We start from the raw sequence: 20,190 nt of genomic DNA, 5'->3' as shown, positions 1-20,190 counted from the left end.
CTGGGTGGGTCATGCCCTTGATTATCCTGGTAGCACTGCTCCGACAGCGTGCAGTGTAAAGTGAGTCCAAGGACGGAATCTTACAAGAAAGCATTCAAAAATAGCTCCTAACTGAAGTACAGCTTACATTTAAAAGAGCAGTTGAAATAGCCATATCAATGCACACCAGCAGATAGACGCACAATTGAGTTTCAGTCTGGAATGAAAGTGAGCATGAACAAAATTGCAATGTCTGAACAGAAATTGGCCAAGCTGAACAAACTGTGTTACTGTTGTGACAGGGGTTCGTATACACCAGACCAGTACAGGTTTTAAAATGAAACTTGCAGACAATGCTACAAAGTACAAAGAGCATATCACGCAGGCAAAAACAAATGGACTGCACAGGGTAGAGAAAAAGATAGAAAGTGAAGTTACTGTTTCTAAAAGAGCACTAAGCTGCACACTGTTGATGAAAAATCTGATAATGATTAGTGACACCGGATTGAGCAGCCTTGAGATCTATGATGCGAAAACTAACAAGAGACAAGTAATATGGCTTACAGCAGAAGTGAATGGCAAATTAATTAAAACAGAATTAGCTACTTCAGTCATTGCACAAAATGAGTTTGAACAGTATTTTAAAATACTAAACTGAAGCCTGCAGGTATCTAACTAAGAACTGGAGAAAAGATAGGTCCTATAGAAATGACATTTGTAACACTGAAATACAACATCCAACAGCCTCATTGGTCTTGTATGTGGTAAAAACAGGAGGGTCAGTATTGTGTGGTCCTGAGCGGCTGAGACACCTACAACTTGATTGGAGGTCCATCCGCCTTGCGCATGCTATATCCCAAGTGAATTGAAAGGTACTCGATGATGCCATAATGCTGTACACCATGAACCATCACCTAACAGAGGGCAAACGGGTATTGGTGTCAACTTCTGTGACTCTGGTGGAAAACATATTGGATCAGGAAAGGACCATGTTGCTCAGAGGAATCATGAAAGTGACAACAACAGTGGTCCCAGTGCTACAGGTTTTGTAGGCAACATATCTGAGGAAGCTTCTGATATGTTAATAGATAGATACTTTATTGATCCCAAAGGAAATTACAGTGTCACAGTAGCATTATAAGTTCACAGTTATACAATATTAGAAGAGAAGTAAGAAGAATAAGTAAAAATAAGTTACCTTAAACAGTCTAACAGGAGGGGGTCATCACTTCCTTGGCTATAGGTTGACACATCACAGAGCCTAATATCCAAGGGTAAGAATGACCTCATATAGCACTCTTTGGAACAATCGTATTTATCTTAGTCTATGAATGCAGGTACTCTTCATTCAGCCAAGGTGCAATGCAGAGTGTGAGAAACATTGGCCAGAATTGTCAGGATTTTCTGTAGGGTCCTTTGTTCTACTACAGCCTCCAGTGTGGCTCTTATAACAGAGCCAGCCTTTCTAATCAGTTTATTGAGTCTGTTGGCATCACCCATGTTGATGCATTGCCCCAGCACCCTACCGCATAGAAGATTGTACTGATGATAACAGACTGGCAAAACATGTGAAGGAGAGGCCTGCACACTCCAAAGGACCTCAGCCTCCTCAGAAAGTAGAGGTTACTCTGGCCCTACTTGTACACAGCCTCTGTGTCGGTCCTCCACTCAAGTCTGTCACCCAGGTGCACCTTCTGGTACTTGTAGGTCCTCACCACATCCACGTCCTCACCATCAATGGTAACAGGGAGCAGTGCAGGCTTAGTCTTCCTAAAGTCCATCACCATCTCCCTTGTCTTACTGATGTTGAGCTGCAGACAATTGAGCTTGCACCATTCGACAAAGACCTGCACCAGGGCCCTGTATTCATCGTCCCGTCCTCCCTTTCCACACCCAACTATTGCTGAGTGATCAGAGAATTTCTGCAGATGACATGACTCAGTGTTGCATCTAAAGTAAACAGGAAGGGAGCCAATACCGCCAATATAGTCTGAGATTGCCCATAGCCCGTCTCACCTGGTCAGTAGTGAAGCTGAGTCCATGATGACTGGGGAGGAGGTGGAAGGTGGGGGCTGGGGGAGGTGAAGATTGGGACGATAGCAGTTGGTCTGTGGAGGTGTGGTTGGGAGGTGCAGTTGGCAGGTGCAAGGAAATGAGGGGATGTAGATAGTGGTAGCCTGTGTTGTTCATCCACTTGTTCAACTGGAGGGGGAAAGAGGGAGAAGGGGGAGCGTTAATTCTGAGGGAGCATTGGGTGCCTCAGCACCTGGACTGGTGTGCTGAGGAGGTGTGAACGGGAGGGCAATGGTCAAACTTAATAAAGAATTAGAAGCGACTTGCAAAATGTAGCTTGGTTTTAAGTTAAGAATTCAAGAGGATGACTAATCATAGAAATGCTGATGGATTGTCCCATTTACCCTTGGAAAAGAAAATACCTAAAAAATTTAGCAAAGAGAATATTTCACATGATGTATTCTCCCTAATGTAAATTGTAAGTCTCCCTGCTATGGTAGAGATGATATAAAGGTAAACCAGAAAAGACCCCACACTGTTTTGGGTCTAAATGGCCACCCAAAAAAGGTTGGAATGTCCAACAAAAAATCCTGTTTCCCCATTTTTGCTGGCACCAGAATTAACTTGCCCTTGATGGAGGTTGCCTAATGTGGGGATTGAGAGTTGGTATACCATCCAAGCTGAGAGCTAAATTGTTGCAGGAGCTACTGTACATGCCAGTCATCTAGGTATGGTCAAAAGGAAAGTGCTGGCTCAAAGTTTTGTCTTGTGGCCAGGGATGAATCAGCAGTGTCGTTTAGAGAAGAAAGGTGGCCAGAACTGCCAAAATCACTTTATGCAGTTCAAGAATCAACTCCTACAACCACAGAGGAGGTCCTAGAACCTGAGATTTTTTTCAAAGCCTCAAGTCTGTCCTGCCAAGTAGAGTGACCCTCACTTCCTCTCCCCCCACCCTGTCAGGAAAGACATTATCCCACGAGAGTAAGAAATCCTCCACAATGATTAGATCTTTGGGTCTGAATTGGAAAATTTTAAATGTACCATGCTGTGGATGTCTGTGTGGTAGGTAGTTGAATTATATGGTATACTGTGTATATAGTTGAGGTGCATTCTATATTGCAGATAAATCAAATAAATATGAGTCTTTGCAGTTATATCAATTACTGATAAAGTGGTTACTGGCAGGGATAACAGGTAATGAACAGTAGCTGCACTCTCTAACACAAAGACTGTAGACAATTTCTACAGGTCATTGTCTGGTATGGAAGGGTCAATGCACAGGATTGGAAAAAAACTGCAAAGGGTTGCAAACTCAGCCAACTACATCATGGGCACTGGCCTCCACAGCACTGAGGACATCTTCAAAAGTCAATACCTCAAAAAGGTGGCCTCCATTTATAAGGATGGACCATTACCCAGGACATGCTCTCTTCTTATTACTACCATCAGAGAGGAGGTACAGGAGCCTGAAGGCACACTGTCAACGTTTTAGGGACAACTTCCTTCCCTCCTCCATCAAATTTCTGAACAGACTATGAACCAACCCAAGAACACTACCTCACTAACTTGTTCTCTTTTTGCATTCCTTATTTCATTTAATTTTTTTATGTATTTTGTAGTAACTTATAGTTTTTTATGCTGCTGCAAAACAACAAATTTCACAACATATGTCTGTGATATTAAACTTAATTCTGGTTTTGATCATCAGGAGTAAAGACTATGCTGTTACCTAAATTCAGCTAAAAATGTAGATTGGCTGCATCCTGTAGTCCTCCCTAGTTATGAATATTATACATCAAGGATCAAGGATCAAAGATCAACTTTATTCACCATATATATTTGCATGCATCAGGAATTTGCTGTGGAGTGTTGGTCAGGGCACGTCATGCAACGACATTCAATGATTTTAAAGAATAAAGGATTATATAAAAAATAAAGTTAGAGGCTAAAGTACAGATATAGAATAAAATGTGCATAAATACATAAATACCAGCATATCAGGTCCAATGTACCTGAAGAAAATCATGTATTTCTCTTTTCCTAAATGAAAAAAAATGTTCAATCAATTATACTTTTTTTTAGAAAGAGAGTATAATTACATTGCATGTTGTACTGAGAAGTCAAACAAGTGGTGTTATTGTCTCTTATGCACAGGTGCTAAAACACTCTGTGGGTATTTTTAACTCTCCATGCCTCCCTAATTAGAATTAACACAATTCTATTCCTTTAAGCTGCTAATTAGCAATTAGCAGTCATTTAATTGGTAATTTGCATAGATCTTTCTCCAAGAAAGTTCTAGCGATGCCGGCCTACATAACCCATTTTTTTTCAGGAGAGATTGCATGACTGCTTTGCAGCCACTGATCCAGCAGCCATCGTCAAGAACCCTCACTGTCCAGGCTCCCTACTGACTCCTGCTATTGGGAAGGAGGTACAGAAGCCTTCGGTCCACACCACTAGGTTCAGGAACAGTTACTACCCTTCAACCATCAGGATCCTGAACCAGATTGGACAACTTCACTCACCTCAACACCGAAATGATTCCACAACCTTTAAACTTAATTTCAAGGACTTAATTTCTACAACTCATGTTCTCAATATTTATTATTTATTTGTTACTATTATTATGTTTTATTTTCTCTTTTTTGAACTTATACAGTTTGTTCTCTTTCGCAACTGGTTGTTTGTCCATCTTTTTGTGCAGTTTTTTTTATTGATTTTATTGTATTTCTTTGTTCTACTGTGAATGACCATAAAAAAAGTGAATCTCAGGGTCGTATATGGTGATGCCTATTTACTTTGATAATAAATTTACTTTGAACTTTGAATTTTGAAAGTTCTTTCACTGTGGAATCAGAGTGCACTTGTGGATAGTTGAAAATGATGTACAGAAATCATTAAGTTAGATAGTTGATATCACACTCCATTTTTATGAGAGAGATTTGATGAGTGTTTTCAATACCGTGGAATCTCGTTCCAGAATTGACTCTCCACAAAAATTAAAATGATAGACCAAAAGATATGAAGGAGTTATTATTCCCCAGAGTCATGGAGTGGATGTGGAGTGGATGTTTCCTATAGCAGGGGAGCCTAGGACTAGCGGGCACAGCCTTAGAATAGAAGGACGTCCCTATAGAACAGAGATGAGGAAGAACTTCTTTATCTAGAGGTGATGAAGCTGTGGAATTCAATGCCAAGACAGACTGCTGTGGAGGACAAGTCATTGAACATACTTAAAGCAGAGGATGATAAGTTCTTGATTAATAAGGGTGTCAAAGACTACAGGGGAGAAGGCAGGAGAATGGCGTTGAGACAGATAATAAATCAGCCTTGATGGAATGGCAGCAAACACTCGTTAGACGGAATGGCCTAATTCTGCTCTTACGCCTTAAGGAAACTAGTGTCATACTTAACATAATGATCTTAGACAATTTTCTATTACAATCTGCCAGAAGCCCTCAAGGGTATTTTACTATGTCAAAAGCACCATCTGAATTAAATTGTTGCAGTGTCTGAAAAGTTCAAATCCCATGTTAGCTACATGAAATCCTGAGATTTTCATTGCTCTCAAAGAATTTGCATCCAATGATCATGCTGATTTCTACAAAAGTGGAAATCCTGTGAACCAGCTTCTAAATGTACAGAACATAAGAGCATACGAAATAGGAGCAGGAATAGGCCATCTGGCCCATCGAGCCTGCTCTGCCATTCAATAAGATCATGGCTGATCTGGCCGTGGACTCAACTCCACCTACCCGCCTTTTCACCACAACCCTTAATTCCCCTACTATGCAAAAATCTACCCAACCTTGTCTTAAATATATTTACTGGGTAGCCTCCACTGCTTCATTGGACAGAGAATTCCACAGATTTGCCACTCTCTGGGAAGAACAGTTCCTCCTCATCTCCGTTCTAAATATACTCCCCCGAACCATGAGTTCTAGTCTCACCTACCAGTGGAAGTAACTCTCCTGCCTCTATCTTATCTATCCCTTTCATAATTTTATATGTTTCTGTAAGATCTCCTCTCATTCTTCTGAATTCCAGCGAGTACAGTCCCAGGTGACTCAATCTCTCCTCATAGTCTACACCCCTGATCTCTGGAACCAACCTGGTGAACCTCCTCTGCACTGCCTCTAAAGCCAGTATATCCTTTCCTCAAGTAAGGAGACCAGAACTGCACACAGTACTCCAGATGCAGCCTCACAGGTACCCTGTACAGTTGAAGCATAACCTCCCTGCTCTTAAAGGGGATTCATTCCCTATAATCAAATCACCAATTTGTGTAGACAATGAGTCAAAGATTAGATTTATCTGTCATTTGTATATTGAAGCATACAGTGAAATTCATCATTTGCGTCAAATCAAGTTGGTGAGGATTGCACTGGGGCAGCCAGCAAGTATCACCATGCTTTCGACACAAATGTAGGATGCCCACAACTTACTAACCGTAACCATGACGCTATGTCTTTGGAATGTGGGAGGAAACCAGAGCAGCTGGAGGAAACCCACATTGTCACAGGGAGAACATACAAACTCCTTCCGGACGGCAGTGGCAAGATGTCAGCGTGAAGGGTCTTGGCCCCAAAACGTCTGCTGTCCCTTTCTCTCCATAGATGCTGCATAACCTGCTGAGTTCTGCCAGCATCTGCAGAATTTCTTGTGTCTCCATTGTTTGATATTCTGATGATTGACAGGCTTTTGGATATTGCATTCAGCAATTCCAATAGCCTTTATCCTGAGAGACTGTGATTTTGATCATTATACAAAATTTAAACCATGGAAGGGGTGTATGGGGTGTCCACCCCATTTGGTGAAGGGGCATGTTGTGCCCATCCTGGGCAGCTCACTCATCTTTGGTCCCCACCGGATGCTCGGCTCTCACCTTTGACTCCAAGTAGCTATTTACATGCAACAGCGGCTACACTCCGGTATACCGTGGCAACAGGCAGGCTAAACCAGGTGAAGGTAGCCGGCGGGCCTCCTACCCAGGTGAGCTGGGGCATCCCTATCCTAGCACGTGAAGTCAGCTCCGGTGGACTGGACGTATGAGATCTACAGTGGGATCCGACAGTCAGGAAGGCCGTTCTGCAATGCTTCATGAAGAGTGAAGGGCATGACAAAGCACAGAAGAAGCCAAGGTCACCCGCCGCAACCAAGGAAGACCCAAGTTTGTGACGCTTGCTCATACCACTGGATCTGGACGTCTGAGGCGAGCCGGTGCAATGGCTTTTCCACTTTAAAACTCTCACACACTGATCTCCTATCACTGTCACTGTTGGATACAATGGACAACCAACACAACATGGAAACAGATCATTAGGCCAAACAAGCCCATGCCATTGTTTATATTCGATACAACTTCCTTCCACCTAACTTCATCTCACACCATCAACTTACCCTCCTTTTCCCTTTTAACAGAATCAGAATTAGGTTTATTATGGCTAATATGAGTTAACATAGGTTAGCACATAACTATTGCAGCTCTGGCCACCACCACAAATTAATGATTCTTTAACATTCAGGACAGAAATGATACCTGCCAAGTTAATTTCCATGCCATGACAATGCTAAGCAGTGACCACTTCTAAAAGACAATCCAACCATCTACACTTAACGTCCACTGGCATTACCATCATCAAAGCACCCCAATCAAAAATCATTGACCGGAAGCTCAAATTGATCAGCCACATAAGAACTGTTGCTATGAGATTAGGTTAGAAACTGTAAATCTGCAGCTACAGTCTTGTCTCCTGATAACACAAAGCCTTTTCACCACCTTTATGCATGTCACAAGATTCAAAGATTAGCTTTATTTGTTTCATGTACATCGAAACACGGAAACAGTGAAATGAGGCCTTTCGTTGATACTATTATGGTTTTTTGATTTACTGGGTATGCCTGCAAGAAAACAAATCTTGGGGTTGTATATGGTGACATACACATACTTTGATAATAAATTATTTGAACTTTTGCATCAACGACTAATGAGGATGTGCTGCAGCCTCAAGTGTCACAATGCTTCCGCTGTCCACGACTAACTAACACACTAACCTGTGTATTTTTTTGGAACGTGGGGGGAAGCCCAAGCACCCAGAAGAAATCCAAGTGGTCATGGGCATAACGTGCAACCTCCTTACCAACGGTAGCGGAAATTGAACCCCGATCTGTGATGGAATATCTCCCCTTTTCTAGACTTATACAGAACTAACAACTCTCAACAAGCTTGACACTAGTCCACCTGATGGGTACCGTATACACCACTGTAAATATCTTTGCTGTCCACTGGAGGAGCTGATAGTTTAAACACTGGTGAAAGTAATGAAAAGGTAGATCATTTTAATTTTATTTTACTTCAGTGATATAGTGCAGAGTAGGCCCTTCTGGCCCTTCAAGCCACGCTGCTCCAGCAACCCCACAATCCTGATTAACCCTAACCTAATCATGGTACATCTTTGGACTGCGGGAGGAAACCGGAGCACACGGGGAAAACCCACAGGGAGGATGCACAAAGACTCCTTACAGAACAGTGCCAGAATTGAATTCTGAACTCGGGAATGCCCCAAGACGTAATGGCATCACGCAAACCACTACGTTACTGTGGCGCCCTGTTAATTCAACTGTCACTCTGGAGAAGAAATGTACAATAAAAATCAAGGAAACTTTTTGAGGCTGGCGTCCAGTTCACCTTAAGGTCTGACGGTAAGAAATCGATTGAATGCAAGCAATGCATCAAACATAATCCAAAGGACAAGATAACAAAAAAATTAAAACAAGGTATATCAGTGGTTTGTAGTCAATGAGAAAATTGAAAGATTATTTACAGTGCCACTCCCAACTAGCATTCAAAAGCCACATGAAAGGCTAAAGTGACCTGTTAACAGACAAAATATTACTGGGGACATGATAAAGGATAAAGAACTGCAAATGCCGGTTGTTCATCACACGTGATGACAACTCTTTGCCTGTCCTAAAATCCCTCTAATATAAACTAACACAGACACACACACACATGCACACACACACACACACATGCACACACAGACACACACACACACACACACACATGCACACACAGACACACACAGACACACACACACATGCACACATACGTGCGCGCACACACATGGACTCACACACACACACAAAAAAGTGCAGAAATTATTTAATATTATGGTACTTTGATTATCTGTGACAACACTGGATGCTTTGGTTAGCCATTAATGTAGGTTGAGTAAAATACGGACCATGGAGTAGCAGGAGAACATCTTCTCTCCTCACTAATCTCATAGATAATTCATAGTGTTTAGAACTCATGAATGGGTCAATCTATTCCGCTGTGCTAGATAAGCTTTAACATTTCAGGAGTAAACAGTAGGATGTTAAGCTAACAACAACAGGAATTCTGCAGATGCTGGAAATTCAAGCAACACACATCAAAGTTGCTGGTGAATGCAGCAGGCCAGGCAGCATCTCTAGAAAGAGGTGCAGTCGACGTTTCAGTTAGTCCTGACGAAGGGTCTCGGCCTGAAACGTCGACTGCACCTCTTCCTACAGATGCTGCCTGGCCTGCTGCGTTCACCAGCAACTTTGATGTGAGGATGTTAAGCTATTTTTTTCTCTGACTAATGTTGTTCATCAACGATCAATTTTATTCCACTGATAACTTATTGAACCAGTCTAACTCCACTTAATCTTAAAGCGAACTTTCGACTCCACACTCCTTCCATCATACTGACCAGTTACTTCCTCTCAGAATCGGCGTCCATCTCCGTCAATGCCTCATGGTAAACTCTCTTACACATGGAGTGCTGTGTTCAATTCTGGTCACCTCACTACGGGAAGGATTGGATACTATAGAAAGAGCGCAGAGGAGATTTACAAGGATGTTGCCTGGATTGGAGAGCATGCCTTAAGAGAATAGGTTGAGTGAACTTGGCCTTTTCTCCTTGGAGCGACAGAGGATAAGAGGTGACCTGATAGAGGTGTATAAGATGATGAGAGGCATTGTGGATAGCCAAAGGTTCTTTTCCCAGGGGTGAAATGGCTAATACGAGGGGGCATAGTTTTAAGGTGCTTGGAAGTAGGTTACAAGGGGGATGTCAGAGGTAAGTTTTTCACACAGAGTGGTGAGTGTGTGGAATGCACTGCCGGTGATGGTGGTAGAGGTGGATACAATAGGATCTTTTAAGAGACTCTTAGATAGGTAGATGGAGCTCAGAAAAATAGAGGGCTATGCAGTAGGGAAATTATAGGCAGTCTCTAGAGTAGGTTATGGTTAGCACAACTTTATGGGTTGAAGGGCCTGTAATGTGCTGTAGATGTCTATGCTCTATGTTTACTGAAACTTCTACACTTGAATGTATACACATTTCTGGCCAGTCCTGACGAAGGGTCTCAGCCTGAAACGTCAACTGTACCTCTTCCTAGAGATGCTGCCTGGCCTGCTGCGTTCACCAGCAACTTTGATGTGTGTTGTCTGGCTTTTTGTCTTCCACTTGTCGCTCATGCAATATGAGGTCTATTGATGATGTACAGTGGTGCCTGATAAAGTTTCTATGTTTGCCTAACTACTTATTTGCATATGAGAGCATCACTGTAACAAAAAAATATACATTCAGTGGCAACTTTATTAGCTACCACTTTTGTAATGCGTGGTTATTTGAGTTACTGTCGCCTTCCTGTCAGCTTGAACAAATCTGGCCATTCTCCTCTGACATCTCTCATTAACAAGGCATTTTTCCCACAGAACTCTGCTCACTGGATTTTTTTTATTTTCTCACTATTCTTTCAACACCCTGGAGCAGGGGTTCCCAACCTTGGGTCCATGGACCCCTTGCTTAATGGTATTGGTCCATGGCATAAAAAAATGTTGGGAACCCCTGCTCTAGAGACTGTTGGGCATGAAAGTTCCAGACCAGCAGTTTCTGAGTTACTCAAACCACTCTGCCTGGCACCAACAACCATTCCAATGTCAAAGTCACTTAGATCACTTTCTTCCCCATTCTGATGTTTGGTCTGAATGACTGAACCTACTGACCACATCTGCATGCTTTTATGCATTGAATTGCTGCCAAATGATTGGCTGAATAGATATTTGCATTAACGAGCCGTTGTAGAGGTGTACCTAATAAAGTGGCCACTGAGAGCACACCTACAAAGAGAATCTGATATTCAAAAGTTTAGAGTAGTTAAAATAAATCTGTAGTTCTGTGAATCAATTAATGAAAAGACATCGCTGCAGATTTTTAAAATGTGCCAATCATAATCGGTATGTCAAAACAATTTAGGCCCCTCTGGACACTTATTATTCTATAACAAAGCCTCAAAACAGAATCTATGCATGGTAATGTTTTTGTATACACTCCTAGTTTTGGCGGCATGTAAGACAAGGTAATAATTTATGAAAATTATATGAAAAGAAATAATTTATATTCATCACCTCTCACTACTCATCACTTTGGATGATCAGTAATGCAGAGTGAATCGGCTGTCAGATTTCTAATTGCTTTGTAATAGGTTTGAAACATGGAAATAATTAATGGCAAACAATCTGTCACTTGTCTGTTGCATTATCTATCTATCACAGAGAAATAAAAAAGCTCATTAAAGAAGTTGTTAATGAGCTATAAAAGACTATAAGAAGTGCCTTTGCCCACAGTAGCAGCTCAACACTGAAGAGAGAGAGAGAGAGAATATTCCAAGATAATTCCCATCTCAATTAATGTCAAAGGTTGAGCCACAATATGTGTTGGACAATTATATATTTCTTCTTCTACTCAGCTAGTTCATTTTTTTGTATTCCTTTTCTAGCAGTCGATTTATCTTACAACAATAATGAGAAACCGAATCTCAGAAAATCGGCATCGAAGAAAAGCAGAATGTCAGGGAAGCACAAGCAATGTAGAAGCAGTGTTACAGAGAAAAATAAACTCAGAGGACCAGAATCTTATAGCATCTAGTGGGTATTTTTGATTTGCTTTTCTCTGGTTTGGCACGACATTGTGGGCCAAATGGCCTGTTCCTGTGGTGTACTCTTCTATGTTCTATGTAAAGATTCTCTTCAGCAATACGCACAAATTGCTGGAGGAACTCAGCAGGTCAGGGAGCATCTGTGGACTGGAAGGGAAGGGGGAAGACGTCAGAATAAAAAGGTGGGGGGAGGAGAAGGAGGAGAGCTAGAAGATGATAGGTGAAGCAAGGTGGGTAGAAAAGATAAATGGCTGAAGAGGAAGGAATCTGACAGGAGAGTAGAATGGACCATAGGAGAACGGGAAGAAGGAGTTGAACCAGTTATGTATACTTAAGGCAGAGGTTGATAGATTCTTGATTGTTCAGGGCATGAAGGGATATGGGGAGAAGGCAGGAGATTGGGGCTGAGAGGAAAATTGGATCAGCCAAGATGAAATAGCAGAGAAGACTTGATGGCCTAATTCTGCTCCTATACCTTCTGATCTGATGGAATACTCCAGATGCAGCCTAACTAGAGTTTTAAAAAGCTGCAACTTAACTTCCTGACTTTAGCCCTCCAGTTTTCTTTCATTATGTACCTATCTAAGAGTCGCTTAAATGTCCCTAATAGGTTTGCCTGTCCACCACCCTTGGTAATGCATTCTATACATCTACCACACTCTTGTGTAAAAAACATCTCCCCTAAACTTTCAAACAAGAGAAAATCTGCAGATGCTGGAAATCCGAGCAACACACACAAAATGCTGGAGGAACTCAGCAGGCCAGGCAGCATCTATGAAAAAAAGTAAACTTGCCTCTATTCACCTTAAAATTATATCCTCTGGTATTAACCATTAGCACCCTGGGAAAAGCCTGTGGCTGTCCAGTCTATCTATGCTTCTTGTCATCTTTTACAACTTTATCAAGTCACCTCTCAGCCTCCTTTGCTCCAGAGAGAAAAGTCCTGGACCGATCAACCTATCTTCATAAAACATGCTCTCTAATCCAGGCAGCATCCAGGTAAATCTCCTTTGCACCCTCTCTAAAACAACCACATCCTTCCACTAAATTCTCCATACTTACACTCCAGTCTGCTGGTGTAACAGATACCAATTAGACTAAGGAACAGACTTACTGAGGTTCTCAAAATTCCTTTAAGAGTGCAACATTCTCACTGATTCCTGAGAATTTCTGGCCCATACCTGCTCAAAATTTTGAAGACGCATTCAGAATGGCATTGAGAACCTCAAGTACAACCTACCACTCCTTTCAAGGATCTCCTCCTGCCTACCATGTGATAAAGTCTGTGAATTTCACACTGGTCATCAGGAAACAGAACTGGAGTTGAAGCAAGCCATACTCAATTAGAAGGGAGCATCAAAGTCAAAAAAGTTAATGGGGGCTGCTAGTCTGTGGTAAGTTTTATGTAAAGAGTTTGATCTATAGACCTGACACCTCAAAGATGATGGTCAAGAATACGTAATACAATGTATTCATATTTCAAAGTTCAAAGTAAATTTATCGTCAAAGTACACACTGTGTATGTCACCATATACAACGCTGAGATTCATTTTCTTTTAGACATACTCAATAAATCAATAGAATAATAATTATAACAGAATCAATGATAAACTACACCAACTTGGGTATTCAACCAGTATGCAAAAAGACAACAAACTGTGCAAATACAAAAAGAAAGAAATAATAATAATAATAAATAAGACAAACATCGAGAACATGAGGCGAAGAGTCCTTGAAAATGAGTCCATAGGTTGTGGAAACATTTCAATAATGGGGAAAGTGAAGTTGAGTGGTTCAAGTGGCTGATGGCTGAAGGGTAATAACTGTTCCTGAACCTGGTGGTGTGAGTCCTGAGGCTCCTGTATCATCTTTCTGATGGAAACACTGAGACAAGAGCATGTCCTGGGTGGGTAATAATTCATTAGTTACACAACAGTATATAAGATCAGTCCAGTGTGGATACTTCATAGATATCAGTTTCTGGTGAAGAATTCAATGAGCAAGGAGGCCAAGTATCAAAAATCATCCTACAAAGGACTGCAAAGAGGATATCTCTCTTCCGCCCATCTGAGATATTTATCAGGAGTGCATACGCAGGGCTTTTAGTATTGTCAATGGTCCCTCCCATCTGTCCAACAATCTGTTTGACCCCCTACCATAAGGCAGGAGGTACCTATAGCATTAAGACTAGGACTGTTAGGATGGGAAACAGCTTCTTCCTCCAGGCCATGAGATTACTGAACTCCCTGTAACCTCCCAACACGTATGAAGCACCAGAAGGAAATACTGTTTCTTTTGACTTCTGTCATAAATGCACCTTATTATTTGTTAATTTATTTGTGGTAATATTCCTTTATGTGATGTGTTTGATTTATATGTACTGTGTTGTTCACCTTTGTCCAGAGGAATGATGTTTAATTTGGTAGTATAGGTGATTGAAATTACAATAAACTTGAATTTGAATGAATTTACAATACTCCATATTTAGCCTCGCCAACATCTTGTACAACTTCAACATAATATCTCAACTCCTGTCCACAACACTCTGATTTATGGAGGCCAGTGTGCCAAAACCATCTTTACAACCCTATCGAACTGTGACACCACCTTCACTGTATTCCCAGATCAGTGATTATACATCCTTCACGTTTGCTTTGTATTCATTTATTTATTTATTTATAGATACGGCGTGGAGCAGGCCCTTCTGGCCCAATGAGTGCAGCCCATCAACTCATCTATTTAACCCTAGCCTAATCACAGGACAATTTACAATCACCAATGAACCTACTAACCAGCACATTTCTGGACTGTGAGAGGAAGCCAGAGCACCTAAAGGAACCCCCCCACACACACACACACACACACATACACACATACAAACGGGAAGAACATATAAACTTTCTTAGGAGACCAGAATTGAACTCGGAACTCCAACACCACAAACTGTAATAGCATCATGCTAACGGGTACGTTACCATGGTGCTCCATATGCTCAGGAGGCATTTTATTAGGTACCCCATGTACTGAATAAAGTGGCCACTAAGAGCTTGTTCCTGGTCTTCTGCTGTTGTAGCCTTTCCCCTTCAAGATTCGACATGTTGTGCATTTAGAGATGTTGTCTTTCACACCACTCTTGGTTATTTGAATTACTATCACTTTCCTGACAGCTTGAACACATCTGGCTATTTTCCTCTGACCACCCTCTCTAACAAGGCATTTTCACCCACAAAGTTGCCACTCACTTTTTTTTTTTTTGTTTTTAACACCATTCTCTGTAAACTCTAGAAACTGTTGTGCTTGAAAATCCTAGGAAATCAGCAGTTTCTGAGATTCTTAAACCACATCCCCCCCCCCCCCGCACCAGCAATTATTCCACAGGAAAGTCACTTAGGTCACAGTTCTTCCCCATTCTGAAGTTAGGTCTGAACAACAACTGAACCTCTTGACCGTGTCTGCATGCTTTTAAACATTGAGTTACTGCCACATGATTGGCGGATTAGAGATTTGCGTTAATGAGCAGGTGTACAAGAGTACTTAATAAAGTGGCTACTGAGCCACTATGTTTGCATGTGTGTCCACATACATGTGGGAGCCAAGTCTCCAATTGTCTTCAGTAAATCTAGACTAAAGGAATTCACAAATTGGCACCTTACGTTCCTTGGAACAGGATTGGAGATGACTCATGCTCAAACATGAGGGACTGCCTAAGAAAAAGCATTTTTAAAATAATTTTTTTTCAAGGCTGTAAAACAGCCTGATTCATAAACAACACCTTTCATTTATAAACACAAGGGATTCTGCAGATGCTGGAAATCTTGAACAACACACACAAAATGCTGGAGTAACTGAGTGAACAAAAGTAAGGTCCTCCAGTATTTCATATGCTTTTCATTTATAGACAATTTTAAAACAGTTTATATACCAAAAGATCAAGACAGGTGAATAAGTATTTGATCAATGAAATAGAAAAAGGAAAAGTAATGAAAAGAGAGAGAGAAAGGGACTGAAAGGAATGTTACAACAAAGTATGAGGAACTGAAGCTATGGATGTTAATTTGAAGTGAAGAAATGTGCAAGAAGGTTATTGATTTCAGATTATTTGCAGATATATGCAGAATCCACAGGAAGTCATCAGGATGCAGAGCAACACTTCTCAGCACAATCCTTGGTGATTAGACTTGACTCAAAATGATGCATTTTGCTGAACACACAGTGACCACTTTAGGTGCACCTGTACTCCTGCTCATTAATGCAAATATTTAATCAGCCAATCATGTGGGAGCAACTCAATACATAAAAACATGAAGACACGGTCAAGAGATGCAGGTGTTGTTCAAACTAAGAAATGTGATCCAAGTGATCTTTGACCATAGAATGATTGATGGTGCCAGATGGGGTGGTTTGAATATCTCAGAAACTGATGATCTCCTGGGATTTCCACACACAGCAATCTCTAGAGTTTACAGAGAATGGTAAACATTCAGTAATCCTCAGTTCTGTGTGTGAAAATGCCTTGTAAAGAGAGAGATCAGAGGAGAAAGACCAGCAACAGTAACTCAGATAACCACTTGTTACAACAGTGGCGTGCAGAAGAGCATCTCTGAATGTACAACACGTTGAACCTTGAAGTGGATGGGCTACAACAGCAGAAGACCACAAACATACACTCAGATGCCACTTTATTAGAGTACTCAGTAAAGTGATCACTTAGTGTATGCTTTGAATAACATGTCAAATAAATAAAAATCTTTTTTTTAAATTAAGGCTATCTTTTTTTAAATAAGTCAGCCTCATTTTGAATACAACACAGCCTGTTCTTGTGTAATGCATGTTTGCAGCGATAAAAGACAATACAGGTCATAACTGGATGTCAGCCATCACATTAAGCACCATTTAAAATTTTTACCATCAAATAGAATACATTTGGCAAGGAACATTATCATCTACTTGTCTATTTATATATAATAATACAGTTCAAACTATACAATAGCTAAGTACTCTCTTAACCACAGGCTATAAATAGAATAGTGTTTGCTGCATCCTGAATAGATGTACTTAAATCTTTTCTTGAGCTCTGCTGTAAACTTGTCCCTTATGAACAACCTATCATGTTTGCACCATCTCCAACTCTGCATCTAGGATACTATGTATGAATAAAACATTTCAAGTTGAAAAATATAGCCTTGAGGAATACAGAAGTGACCGAGCATCTTTGGTTTCAGGCACCACTGCAAACTCACAGTCACTTCTGTAACTACATGGGCAACAGTTTATCAAATTCAGCACAGAAATTGAAGTCAACACATATTATATCTTTGGGCTAAATTAAATAAAAACAGAGGGAAGCTTTCATTCATTCTGACAAAAGCTTCATCAGATAGAATTGCTGCTGTGTGATTTGAATTGACAATGGCTCTGTTTTGTATTGCTTGTGGGTCGTACATTTTGTTCCCATCTTTGAGAATCTCACTGACATAAAATTAATGCTTCCAAAAGTGTATTAGCAGAGAAGAGTGAGAAGATCTTCTTTTGTAACTCAGGTGATTGTACTACCTATCAGAATCATGAAGTTGGAGATTCAAAGCTCATGCCAGTCACTTCAAAGTCAAAGTAAATTTATTAACAAAGGACATGAATGTCACCATATACTACCTTGAGATTCATATTCCAGAGCCGTGAGGTAATGTTACAGCAATATAAGACCTTAGTTAGACCCCTCTTGGAATACTGTGTTCAGTTCTGGTCACCTCACTACAGGATGGTTGTGGATACTATAGAGAGAGTACAGAGGAGATTTACAAAGATGTTGTCTGGGTTGGAGAGCATACCTTATGACAATAGGTTGAGTGAACTTGGCCTTTTCTCCTTGGAGTGACGGAGGATGAGAGGTGATCTGATAGAGGCGTACAAGATGATGAGAGGCATTGATCATATAGGTAGCCAGAGGCTTTTTCCTGGGGCTGAAATAGCTAATACGAGGAGGCATAGTTTTAAGGTGTTTGGAAGTTGGTACAAGGGGGATGTCAGAAATAAATTTTTCACACACAGAGTGGTGGGTGCATGGAATGCACTGCCAGCAACAGTGGTATAGGCAGATACAATGGGGTCTTTTAAGAGCCTCTTGGATTGGTACATGGAGCTTAGAAAAATAGAGGGCTATGTGGTAGGGAAATTCTAGGCAGTTTCTAGAGTAGTTTACATGGTTGGCACAACATTGTGAGCTGAAGGGCCTGTAATGTGCTGTAGATTTCTTGCAAGTATTTACAGGAAAAATAAATACAATAGAATTTATGAAAAACTATACACTAAGAGTGACAATCAATGTGTCAAAGAAGACGAATTGTGCAAATAAGAAATCAGTAAATAAATAATACCAAGAGCCTGAGATGTGGAGTCCTTGAAAGTGAGTCTGTATGTTGTGGAATCAGTTTAGTGTTGAGGAGAGTTAAGTTATCCATGCTGGTTCAGGGCCTGATCATTGAGAGGTATTAACTGTCCCTGAACATGGTGGTGTGCAGCCTAAAGTTCCTGCATCTCCTTTTCAATAGCAGCAGTGAGAAGAGAGCAAGGCCTGGATGGTGGGGGTTCCTAAGCAAAAAATTCATGGATGATGCTCCAGTGTTTTACTGAGGGGATGCCTGATTATTACAGATGCTGTTTTTCACAGAGGATACTGAAGAGTGGGTTCAAAGTGGGTTCCATTCTCCCTGATAATCTGCTTAGTATTTATTTAACACTAAGATCATTATTTAGCTATTTTCAATCACAGTGCTCTTTGTTGTAAAACGCAAACACGAGGAAATCTGCAGATGCTGGAGTTTCAAGCAACACACTTAGAAGTTGCTGGTGAATGCAGCAGGCCAGGCAGCATCTCTAGGAAGAGGTACAGTCAATGTTTCGGGCCGAGACCCTTCGTCAGGACTAACTGAAGGAAGAGCTAGTAAGAGATTTGAAAGTGGGAGGGGGAGGAGGAGATCCGAAATGATAGGAGAAGACAGGAGGGGGAGGGATGGAGCCAAGAGCTGGACAGGTGATTGGCAAAGGGGACATGAGAGGATCACGGGACAGGAGGCCTAGGGAGAAAGAAAAGGGGGGGGAAGCCCAGAGGATGGGCAAGAGGTATAGTGAGAGGGACAGAGAGAGAAAAAGAATGTGTGTATATAAATAAATAAAGGATGGGGTACAGGGGGAGGTGGGGCATTAGCAGAAGTTTGAGGTCAATGCTCATGCCATCAGGTTGGAGGCTACCCAGACGGAATATAAGGTATTGTTCCTCCAACCTGTGTGGCTTCATCTTTACAGTAGAGGAGGCCGTGGATAGACATATCAGAATGGGATGGGACGTGGAATTAAAATGTGTGGCCACTGGGAGATCCTGCTTTCTCTGGCAGACAGAGCTCAACTTTCCAGCTCTTGGCTCCATCTCCTCCCCTCCTGTCTTCTATCATTTCGGATCTCCCCCTCCACCTCCCACTTTTAAATCTTTTACTAGCTCTTCTTTCAGTTAGTTCTGATGAATGGTCTCGGCCCGAAACGTCGACTGTATCTCTTCCTAGAGATGCTGTCTAGCCTGCTGCGTTCACCAGCAACTTTTAAGTGTGTTGTTTGTTCTTTGGTGTAGCTTGCTGTGTGAAAACTGACAGGTATTTTGCAACTTACAACCAGAACTACTCTTTAGGAAATTTATACTTCACTGTTTTGAGACATCCTGGTGTTATGCTCTAAAAATATATGTTCCTATATTTTTGAAATTTTTGCCGTTATATAGCTAAGGTGCCTAAGACTTTTGCAGAGCACTGTATTTGTCAGTGTGGAATGGAGAGCAAGTTTGTAAATCTGGTGGGAGCAAAGGATGAGGGTGGAGTTGCATGGGAAGCGTGTGGACTGGTGGCAGAGAAGGACTGGCAGGGTAAGTGGGGGGAGGGCGGCATAGGGGCAGACACATCCAGCTCTGAGACACCAAGGGAAGATAATTTTATTCCAAACAATTGGTTTATTGATCATTAGAGCTCATCTCTCTGGTGTTTCCTGGTCCCTCCCCTCTCCCTCCCCTTTTCCCAACTGTAATTCCTCTTTCCCTCCCCTTTTCCCAACCATAATTCCCCTCTCCCTCCCTCCCCTTTTCCCAACCATAATTCCCCACTCCCTGCCCCTTCCACAATAGTGATCCATATCAGTTTATCATCAATAACATATGTCATGATTTTTTTGTGTGACAGCAGTACA

At 41.4% G+C, this 20,190-nt stretch overlaps 1 protein-coding gene across 5 annotated transcripts in view; it reads right to left on the bottom strand.

The window, feature by feature from the left end:
• Nucleotides 1-20,190, bottom strand: part of LOC140205303 (doublecortin domain-containing protein 1-like) — a 566,682-nt gene that overhangs the window by 530,714 nt on the left and 15,778 nt on the right. The gene's annotated exons all lie outside the window — the stretch shown is intronic.

Source organism: Mobula birostris, chromosome 11 (assembly GCF_030028105.1).
Source record: "Mobula birostris isolate sMobBir1 chromosome 11, sMobBir1.hap1, whole genome shotgun sequence".
Classification (NCBI taxonomy): Eukaryota; Metazoa; Chordata; class Chondrichthyes; order Myliobatiformes; family Myliobatidae; genus Mobula; species Mobula birostris.
This window is presented reverse-complemented; position numbering and strand designations above follow the sequence as displayed.